The following is an 11408-nucleotide window of genomic DNA, read 5'->3' on the forward strand; positions in this document are numbered from 1 at the left end:
AAAAAAAAAAAAAAAAATTACCAGCCAGGCACGGTGGCTCATGCCTGTAATCCCAGCACTTTGGGAGGCCGAGACAGGCAGATCACGAGGTCAGGGGTTTGAGACCAGCCTGACCCGCATGGTGAAACCCAGTCTCTACTTAAAAATACAAAAATTAGCCGGGCATGGTGGTGCACACCTATAATCCCAACTAGTTGAGACGCTGAGGCAGGAGAATTGCTTGAACCCGGGAGGCAGAGTTTGCGTGAGCTGAGAGTTTGCCATTGTACTCCAGCCTGGGTGACAGAGTGAGACTCCGTCTCAAAAAACAAAAACAAACAAAAAAACCTTTTCATGAAGAATCTTTCCAACAACCAGAAGGTCTAAATCAGCTCAGATTGCTACAAAGAATTTGCATTTCTAAAGCAAGTTGTGTTGTGTGAAAAAAAAAAAAAAAAAGAACAGGAATAAACTATACTGATGTATTGAATCAATTAGTCAGTTTTCCATAAATGCTCATTTAATGTCAACTTCTACTTAAGTATTTTGGGGAATTAGACTGAAAAAAGCCCACATTTATCCTGTTGAACTACCGATCAAAGGCCATTTCACAAACTTGGCCTCTATTAATTTGTCAGAGCCAAAATTGTGAATTTCTGACCATTAATAAAATAAAAAATGTTGTTATTTTTTTATTCAATTCCTCCCAGTTCTGAGGACCACCACCAGAAAAATCAAGTCAATTATATTCAGAAAGCTTGTTTAAAAATGCCTCAGGTATCAGGAGAATCTTTATTTCCTTTTGACAGCAGGAGCACTGTAATCTCAGACAAACACCATCACTTTAAGTTCCAGCTCCTTTTCTAGCCTCATGCATTTCGAAGAAATCACTTCTCTTCTAACTACCAGCAACCAGAAAGGGCAGACAGTAAAACACAGAAGACAGCTAGGACACAGAGGGAGGTGGGCGGAAATTCTCTTGGGTAACCACCAAACTTCATCTTCATACAGTGGGCCCCAGTAAAACAGTTAATAAGTACATTCCTTTCCCTTCAGGTGCACTAAGATAGGGAAGCTAAATGCAGGCTGGGGATATGCCTGCAGCTGCAGAAAGATGTGTGGGAACAGACACACAACTCTCCCTCTTAGGTAAGCATAACAAAGAAAGAGAGAAGCAGTTTGAACCTCTGATAAACTCTCCTACCCGGAATCCTTAAAAACTCAGTCTGAGGCTGAGCACAGTGGCTCACATCTGTAATCCCAGCACTTTGGGAGGCTGAGGCGGGTGGATCACCTGAGGTTAGGAGTTCAAGACCAGCCTGGCCGACATGGTGAAACCCCGTTCTCTACTAAAACTAAAAAAAAAAAAAGTAGCCAGGTGTGGTGGTGGACGTCTGTAATCCCAGCTATGCTGGAGATTGAGGCAGGAGAACTGTTTGAATTTGGGAGGCAGAGGTTGCAGTCAGCCAAGATATGCCATTACACTCCAGCTTGGGCGACAAGAGTGAGACTCTATTGTTCTCTAGTCTACCCCAACAGTCTTTGTTTTCAGCAAGCATTAGGCTCTTTCCTTGCAATTTCTCTCCTGTGGATCCGGCAGGTCTAGACAGGAAAATGTCTGGATGTTTTGTCTAGATTAAAGCAGTACTGTGGTCTTTGTCCCTGAGAATGCATTCAGTGCCTCCCCTCCCTCCAGCTTCCGTAGAAATTGCCTGTTGTCAGTAAAGCCTTTCAACTTTTGCTTCATATTTATTATGTACCAGATGCTGCTGTACTTGGAGATTCAGAGATAGAACACATTGTCACTACCCTCACTGCCCACTAAGAATGACAGAAAAATTAAGATGTGTGACAGGTGGAATGTTGCAGGGAAGTATAAGGTACCAAGGGGAAACAGAAAAGGAACCAAACTGAAACTTAGAGAGATAGGCAGTATTCTGGAGAAAGGCAATGTCTGAAATGAATACTAGAAAATTAGTATGCATTTGATAAAGAGAAGGAAGCATCTTCAATGAAAAAGAGCAGTGTTTAAACGTAGTACTTTTGGGCCACAGCACAGAACATAAGGGGTGGAAATGTAAAGAGATGAGACTGGTCACCTCAAAGGGGACTCTGTCTGGCACTCTGTTCCTCCCTGTGAAAATCCACCATTGAGCTGAATCTATGCTATGTCTTAAGTGACAGGAAGATGAATTCTCAACTCTGAATATGGAAGGAATTCTTCCTACCTCCTCCTGAATGTCCTTGTTGTCTCCATGAGGGCAGAGGTCACCCTGAAAAAAATTTCTTCCCCTTTTTATGATTCAGGGTCCTGCTCCATCTGGGTGTCCTTCCCACACCGAGTACCGTAGAGTTGACAATAGGCTCACATCCTTGGGGTTGGGGAGGATAGGCAAAGCATTTGGGAAAACATGGAGAAATTGGATAATCTCCTTCTTCTCTTGGGCTTTCCTCTCTGGTTTATTTCCTCAGATGTTGTCGTTCTGCCAGGTGAACAAGGTGGCTTTCTAATCCTAAGGAGGATGCGTCATGCCTTTTTATGGCCGTGCATAAGTCAGCCATCAGAACCCACCCTTCCTTCCCTTCCTGTAGAAAGAATGTCTTCCCCAATGTGACCACTGTCTTAGATTTCAACAGGCGTATTTCCAGTGAAAGACAATTATCTCAATTATCTCACAAATGAAAGACAATTATCTCACAAGAAATGTTACTACAAAAACAACACGGGGCTAGAAGGCTAGGGGCACATATGGAGGGGCCACACCATTTACCTCCTATCTTTGAAAGGACTTAGCACACTAAGGTAGTTTGTTTCATCTCTAGGTGTGGGAAAATGTTCCACTTAAAGCCTTGTCTTTACTTTTTTGCTAATGGGACTTTTGCACAAAGTATCAGTTTTCTTCTTTTACATCCCTACCTTCCCTGGCTCCCGTATTAGCCTGAGGGCAGGGAGGGAGAAGGCTGAAGTCACTGGTTTCGAACTAATCTCTCTACTGAAGGGTGGGAAGATCCTTTGTGCATAACTTTAGTTTCTAATGGAGATGTCTTTAGATGAGGACTAATCTGGACATCAGGAGCCCAGCAAACAGCAGTGCTTTTTGGAGAGAGGTTAAACATGTGGTAAGAAAGTAAGACGTGAAAGAAAGAGAGAGAGAGAAAGGAGATTTGCCATTCAGACTCTGTTTAAAAAACAAAAACAAAAACAATTTAAATAGAGTCTAATTTCCTAGACTCTGTTTAAAAAACAAACAAACAACAGCAACAAAAAAACCCAGCTGACCCTTCCTTCAAGAAAAGGTGATTAGGAATATTTCTGCATTTGTCTGTCAACTACATCAAGGCCAGGTCACTGCAAAAATTTAGAAGCATTAACAATGAGAAAGAAGGAGAGGATGGAGCTTGAGCTTGACTGACCATGGAAGGCTATGACCATCATCTACCTTTCTTCTGCATGACACCCAGGGGAAGTGTTTATATCTCACGTAACACAGACATTGTGTTTTCTCCCTGATGACTTAAAATGAATTGGGAATCCCTCCCCTGGCTTCAGGGTTAGTAAATGATGGGAGCCCCATGGGCTTGATGAGATAAGGGACATTTCCCTATTTCATCTCTAGTGAATTCTACTGCTTCTCTCAGCCTTGCACCTTATCTCCTGGTGATAATACATATGTTCCACATACCCAAACATTGAGAATTCTGGGCCATTGTTCAAGTTTTTTCCATTTGTGTCCATTCTATGCCCCTGACTAAAATCTTGACTTTTTCTACTCATGTCCTAAGACTCAGTTTAGTCTAGTGCATATCTGGTCTTCTGAGAAGGCTTCCCCTACCCACCATCCTCAGTCCTACTACCCTACCCACTCTCCCGCCTGAGGTATGGTAGGTTATGTTGACCTCCGTCTGTAACATGTAATCCATTGTATTATAATGTTGCTTTTCTGTCTGTATTCCCTGCTAGACTCTAAATTGCTACAGCAAGAATATTGTCTTTTTCTTTTTTTTTTTTTAAAGGTGGGGTTTCACCAAGATGGCCAGGCTGGTCTTGAACTCCTAACCTCAGGTGATCCACCCACCTCGGCCTCCCAAAGTGCTAGGATTACAGGCGTGGGCCACTGCGCCTGGCCAAGAATATTTTCTTTCTGCAAGAATATTTCTAGCACCAATCACAGTGCCTGACACATATTAGGGGCTTGGTAAATGGCATGTGAACTAGACTGCTCTGAACCCCAGATTTGAGGAGCAGCTGCCCTTGTCAGATGAGCACCAATTAAGTTCTGAACTGAGAGGAAGAGTGCCCAGGGCTCCTGGGATTTAGTGTAGCTGAGTTATATCCTTTCTAGAAAAAAGAAAATATCCAAATGGAAGTATGGATGAGGCATGAGAAGTGTCATCACTAGATTCTAAAGGCGTGAAAGCAAAGACTGGGAGAAACTGGCTGAGCTAGGACAAACAACAACAAAAAACTAAACTAGAAACTGCAACTCCTGTTTGTTGAGCTGAGGGAAGAAGGGGTCTGAAAAAGAGACCCATGACATCTAAGAACTAGTAAAGCACACTTAAGTCACACATGTTTTTAAACCTTAATCAAATCTTAAGGACTAAAGAAACTACAGAAATAGATGAGATCAAAGATAGGTAACTTGTTTAAAACAAGCAAACAAACAAACACGGTTTGGGCGCGATGGCTCAGGTCTGTAATCCCAGCACTTTGGGAGGCCCAGATGGGCAGATCACTTGAGGCCAGTAGTTCGAGACCAGCCTGGCCAACATGGCAAAATGTCCTCTCTACTAAAAATATAAAAATTAGCTGGGCATGGTGGTGCACACCTGTGGTCCCAGGTACTGGGGAGACTGAGGTGAGAGGATGGCTTGAGCCTGCAAAGTGGAGGTTGCAGTGAGCCAAGATAGTGCTACTACACTCCAGCCTGTACAACAGAACAAGACTGTGTCAAAAACAAAAAACAACAACAACAAAAAACTATTTGCCCAATTGATACTGGCTTTTGTATTTAGCTTATAGTACTTTCTTTTTCTTTCTTTCGTTTTTTTTTTTTTTTTTTTTTTTTTTTTTTTTTTTTTTTTTTTTTTTTTTTTTTTTTTTTTTTTTTTTTTTTTTTTTTTTTTTGAGATGGCATTTTGCTCTATCACCCAGGGTGTAGTGGCATGATCTCAGCTCACTGCAATCTCTGTCTCCCAGGTTCAAGTGATTCTCCTGCCTCAGCTTCCTGAGTTCCTGTGTCTGCCACCACACCCAGCTACTTTTGTAGTTTTAGTAGAGACAGGGTTTCACCATGTTGACCAGGCTGGTCTCAACTCCTGGCCTGAAGTCATCCACCTGCCTCAGCCTCCCGAAGGGCTGGAATTACAGGCATCAGTCACCGCAACCTGCTGCTTAAAATACTTTCAAACTGAATTGGTCATAGGAATTTCCTAGTTTTTTAACATGAAAGTAAACCATGTTAGAAGAAAAAATTGTATTTATTTTTAAAGCATATTCACATGGTTCAAAACTAAAAATGTATAAATTTAACAGTTCTAGCCCCCACATTCCTTTTCACCCCATCCTGCCCCCTAATTAACCATTTTCATTATTTCATTGGTCTCTTTTCAGTGTTTTTTTGTATAAACAAGGAAAGGACAAAATGTTTATTTACTTGAGATTTTCTTACACTGTTCTGCACCTTGTTTCTTGTTTTTCCCTGGAAAACTCTCCCTGTCAGAACATAGAGAACAAGAGAAAATGTATAAACCAAGAAGACTACTAGAATGACCCATCTATTGAATGAATAAGTTGCAACATTCTTGAACTACATGTCTGCTTTAATTATTGTTTGATATCTCTTTTGGTTCAATTTTCCTTACTAGCAAAAATCCTATTTTAGTAGAAATTGTAACAAAAAATGTAATTGACACTTTGTAAATAAAGATGAGCTAGAGCAAAATGATATGATATCTGGAATTTTCATCAAAATAAAGTGAGGGAGGCCCGGCATGGTGGCTCACGCCTGTAATCCAAGCACTTTGGAGGCCAGGGTGGGCAGATCACCTGAGGTCGGGAGTTCAAGACCAGCCTGACCAACATGGTGAAACTCCGTCTTTATATAAAAAAATTTTAAAAATTAAAAAATAAAGTGAGGGATATAGATAAAACTTTCTTGGCCATGAACTGATACTTCATGGAGCTATATGTCCATTATAAATGTGATTCATTATACTATTCTATGTATTTTCAATATGTTTGAAATTTTTCATAATAAAAAGCTTCAGAAATATGTAGTGAAAATCAAGTATTTATTTCAGGACAATGGTAAATTTTTAGAAACAATTTTCCCAGTGAAAAATTAATAAAAGTGAGAAATACTTCCCTGAATATGAAAACTGTAGTTCCACAAAATTAACCAGCCAGCCACTGAAGAATGTCAAATACCATTTGGGCTACTTAGAGCCAGAAAATGTAAAACTGTAATGAACTACCAACTCAAAGAAGAACTTAATCTTCTCAGCAACAACCTGCCTTCTGGTTCAGAAGGAATAGAGGCAATATAGCAACACACACATAGACAAAGAATCACAGTCCAGAATGAGGAATTTCTTGTTATTGTTTTTTTTGTTTGTTTATTTTTGAGGTAGAATCTCCCTCTGCCACCCAACCTGGAGTGCAGTGGCATGATCTCGGCTTGTTGCAGCCTCTGCTTCCCAGGTTCAAGCGATTTTCCTGCCTCAACCTACCGAGTAGCTGGGATTACAGGCGCACGCCACCATGACCAGTTAATTTTTGTATTTTTAGTAGAGATGGGGTTTCTCCATGTTAGCCAGGCTGTCTTTGCTCACCAATGGCACGACTATGTGTAGAAAATCTGAAAGAATTGACCACAAAAACCCTCTACTAACTAATAAGTGATTATAACAGTGTTTCAGGATAAAAGTTTAATAAAAGTCAACTGCTTTCCTATATGCCAGCAATGAGCAATTGGAACTTGAAATTTAAAACATCGTGCAATTTGCATTAGCACCAAAAAATAAAATACTTGAGTATAATTCTAACAAAATATGTATGAGGTTTACATTAGAAAAACTAAAATGCTGATGAAAGAAGTATAAAAGACATAAATAAATGAAGAAATATTTTATGTTCATGAACAGGAAGACTCAATATTGTTACAATGTCAGTTCTTCCCAACTTGATCTACAGATTCAATGTAATTCCAACAAAAAGTTTAGCAAATTGTTTTCTGCCATCAAAATCAACAAACTGATTCTAGAGTTCATATGGAAACGCAAAAGCCCAGAATGTTTCACCCAGTACTGAAGAACAAAGTCAGAGGACTGACACTACCTGACTTCAAGACTTATCATAAAGCTGCAGTGATCAAGACAGTATGGTATCGGCAAAAAAATACACAAACAGATCAGTGAAACAGAACAGAGAACTCAGAAACAGACCACACAAATAGAGTGAACCGATCTTTGACCAAGTAGGCATCTTTGCTCATGATTCAATGGGGAAAAGATAGTCTTTCTAATATATGGTGCTGAAACACATGCCAAAAAAATAAACATGGACTGTCTTTTCATTTATGTAGTTTTTCACTACTTCTCCAATAATATTTTGTACTTTTGGGCTTGATATTTCGTACATTTTAAGAGACGTGTTTCTAGGCATTTAATTGTTTAATGCTATTATAGAGGTAACCTTTTCAAAAGTGAACATTCTCATTAGTTGATTATGACATATAGAAATATAGCTGATCTTTGTATGTTGACATTTGATGCTGCAAATTTACCAAAATAATTGATTTCTAATAAGATAACTGTACAGTTCTTTGTCTTTTTATACAGTTACTTCTTCATTTTTATTTCTTCTAACAAAAGCCCTCAGGATAATGTTTAATGGGAATGAGGGCCAGGTGCTGTGGCTCTTGCCTGTAATCCCAGCACTCTGGGAGGCTGAGGCAGGTAGATCACTTGAGGTTAGGAGTTCAAGACCAGCTTGGCCAACATGGTGAAACCCCGCTACTACTAGAAATACAAAAATTAGCCAGGTGTGGTGGTGGGCGCCTGTAATTCCAGCTATGTGGGAGCTAAGCTGCAATCTCTTGCAGTGAGCAGAGATTGCGCCACTGCACTCCAGCCAGAATGAGGGCTGGGGGGGTGGGGAGGACACAGTGAGAATCCATCTCAAAAAAAAAAAAAAAAAAAGAAAAAGAAAAAACTTCCCCTCTCCAGAAAAACCAAACAACAAAAAAATAGGAATGAGGTGTCAGTCAGGCCCCTGAAGCTTGTTTCAATCTCAAGCAGAAATCTAGGACCATTTCACCATTAAACATGCTGTGTGATATGCTGTATTAGTTCATTCTCATATAGCTAATAAAGACATAGCAGAGACTGATAATTTATAAAGAAAAGAGGTTTAATTGACTTACAGTTCAGCATAGCTGGGGAAGCCTCAGGAAACTTGCAATTATAGTGGAAGGGGAAGCAAAAACTTCCTTTCTTCATAGGGAAGCAGGACAGAGAAGTGCCCAGCAAAAGGGGTAAAAGCCCCTTATAAAACCATCAGGTCTCGTGGGAATTCACTCACTATCAGGAGAACAGCAGCCTAAGGGAAACCACCCCTATGATTCAATTACCTCCCATGAGGTGACTTCCAGAACATATGAGGATTATGGGAACTACAATTCAAGATGTGATTTGGGTGTGGACACAGGTAAACGATATCATATGGACATACAGTGAGCAATGAGACTTTTTTGGTAGATACATTTCACCAAACTAAGTAAATTGCCTTATTTTCCTAGTCTGTGAATACATTTTATTACAAAAGACATTGAAATTACTAAATGTATTTTCTGTATCTATTAAGGTAGTCTTATTATTTTTCTCCATTGGTCTGTTAGGAGAGTGAATTACATTGAAGTTTCTAATGTTTTTTTTTTTTTTTTTTTTTTTTTTTTTTTAATTTTTTTTTTTTTTTTTTTTTTTTTTTTTTTTTTTTTTTTTTTTTTTCGCTCGTTACCCAGGCTGGAGTGCAATGGCACGATCTCGGCTCACCGCAGCCTCCGCCTCCTGGGTTCAGGCAATTCTCCTGCCTCAGCCTCCTGAGTAGCTGGGATTACAGGCATGCGCCACCATGCCCAGCTAATGTTTTGTATTTTTAGTAGAGACGGGGTTTCACCGTGTTGACCAGGATGGTCTCGATCTCTTGACCTCGTGATCCACCCGCCTCAGCCTCCCAAAGTGCTGGGATTACAGGCTTGAGCCACCGCGCCCGGCTGAAGTTTCTAATGTTAAATCAATCCTACTTTCATCCAGTAGCACCAATTTTGTCAGATACATAATTTTTTTTGTATGTGGGTCTATATGGGTTGCAAATTTTTCTTTAGAATTTGTATATTAATGTTAGTAAATGAGATTGACTTATAATAATTCTTTCTTTTAGTGTCCTTGTCTGCTTTTATTATAAAATTCATACTGGCTTTATTTATTTACATATATGTAGTGATTATCTCATTATGACCACTCTGGTTTACTACCTCTCCCAGATTTTAGATAACTCTTCTCATTTTTGTTTTCTATCAAATGTCATCAAGCAGATGTTTTTGCATATTTTTTCAACTTTCAGATTTCCTTGGTGATAGAGTTGATGTGAATATCCAGTTTTACAATTCTCAGAAGCTTCTTCATTTGCTTTTTATCATAGAAACCACTGGTCTGTTACATGGAGTATGTCACCTCTGGTTTCCATCTTAGAATAAATTTTGAGACTTTTCTGTGTTCCAATAAAGTGGTCTCTAGTCATTATTCCAGGATGTTTTCAGCGCTCTCATCTTTCTTGAGCTGGTGTTGAAATACCTCATGGCCAGTAAATAATCAGATTCCAGGTGCCTACTCTGTGCAGGGTGCTGTGCAAGACACTGATGATACCAAAATGAATATGACATTGTCCCAGATTTGAAAGAGCTCACTCCTGTCACTCCTGATAGAGATATTAATGCATAATATCATTACAGAGTGATAGTCGGGAAGGTGTAGTAATCAGGGCGTATCAGAGACAAAGAGAAGGAGAACCAGATTAAGACATGGGGAGTTAGGAAAGGGTTCTGGTAAAAGATGATCCTGCCTTGAGTAACAGAGAATGAGAAGATTGACAAAAGAGGAGGCAGAGAGATCAAAGCAGAGTAAGCCCCTGCTATCACCTTGTGTTTGTAAGCCCAGGAAACATGGTGCATTTTGGCTGAGTAAAAGAGTCTGGGTGGGAGTGGAGAAAATGAAATTGGTTAAGCTGGTTACTTCAGAGGTGCCATTTCTGGCTCTCCAACATTTTCAGTAAAATATTAAAGCTAGAGGAAGATAAATCTCACCTGTAAAAATAATACATCTGATGGGACAGTGTTGACCTCCCATTGATCGTGGGTCATGCTGTGAAACAGAGGCAGTAACTCACTTGCCCTTTTTGTGACTCAAATTCATTATTATCCTTGTTAACTGAAAGACTGTGAGGCTGCAACATGGGAAAACAAGGAGCTATGCCTAGTAAGAAACTGCTTGCATTTTAGGCTTTCATCCTAGGCATGGCTTCTCAGACGCTGTTCTTCTGTCTTATTTAAAAAAAAAAAAAAAAAAAAAAAAAGCCAGGCGTGGCGGCTCACGCCTGTAATCCAGGCACTTTGGAGGCCAAGGCGGGTGGATTACCTGAGGTCGGGAGTTCAAGACCAGCCTGACCAACATGGTGAAACCCCGTCTTTAAAAAATAATAATAAATAAATAAAATAAAAAAATAAAAAGGAGTGTCTTTGGATCCTGAGAAGGCTGAGTCACCGTGTTATTTATTTTGGCTACCAGCCTCTATGACTCCACCTTTTCTTCTTTTAGAGAATGTTTATCTTTAAGGTGCTTAATAATTTTGACTTGAGGAGGCACTGGTATTAAACAAGGAGACTGCCTCAGAATGTCGCAAGGTATTTCAGTTTGTTTATAATGTGGGACCGGCAGGCAAAGGGTGGACCTGAAAGGATTATGCCTCTCGGCTTCCATTTGAAAAAGACTCTGACATTTACCCACTGTTCTTTTACCCAATAAGGTTTGGAATATGTTGCAATTCAAGGTCAGGTCTAATGTTTCTTGCAGAAAGTCCAATGGCCCAGCTTTGGCAGCACGAATAGGGGGATTGGCAGGGTCACAAAGCAGAAGCAAGGCGTGGGGAGCTAGGTGATCGGGAAAAACTTGGAGGGTGTTTTGCCTGGGAGAGTGTGGTTACTACTTGGAGACTGCAGGGCTTTTAACCATGCACAGGTGCGGCCAGGCAGCATCGAGTGCAAAAGCATCAGGCACTTCCTTCAAGCTGGAATCGAACCAGCGACCTAAGGATATCCACAAATGTCTGTACAGTCTACAGTCCTCTGCTCTTCCAGCTGAGCTATCGAAGG

The 11408-nt window shown here is 40.2% G+C and overlaps 1 non-coding gene across 1 annotated transcript; it reads right to left on the reverse strand.

The window, feature by feature from the left end:
• Window positions 1–11314: 11314 nt before the first annotated feature.
• TRNAY-GUA lies at window positions 11315–11408 on the reverse strand. The gene is made up of 2 exons: window positions 11372–11408; window positions 11315–11350 (listed from the first exon to the last, which is right to left on the reverse strand). It is a non-coding gene; the product is annotated as a tRNA-Tyr (tRNA).

The sequence above is a fragment of the Cebus imitator genome, unplaced genomic scaffold, assembly GCF_001604975.1.
Source record: "Cebus imitator isolate Cc_AM_T3 unplaced genomic scaffold, Cebus_imitator-1.0 Scaffold119, whole genome shotgun sequence".
Classification (NCBI taxonomy): Eukaryota; Metazoa; Chordata; class Mammalia; order Primates; family Cebidae; genus Cebus; species Cebus imitator.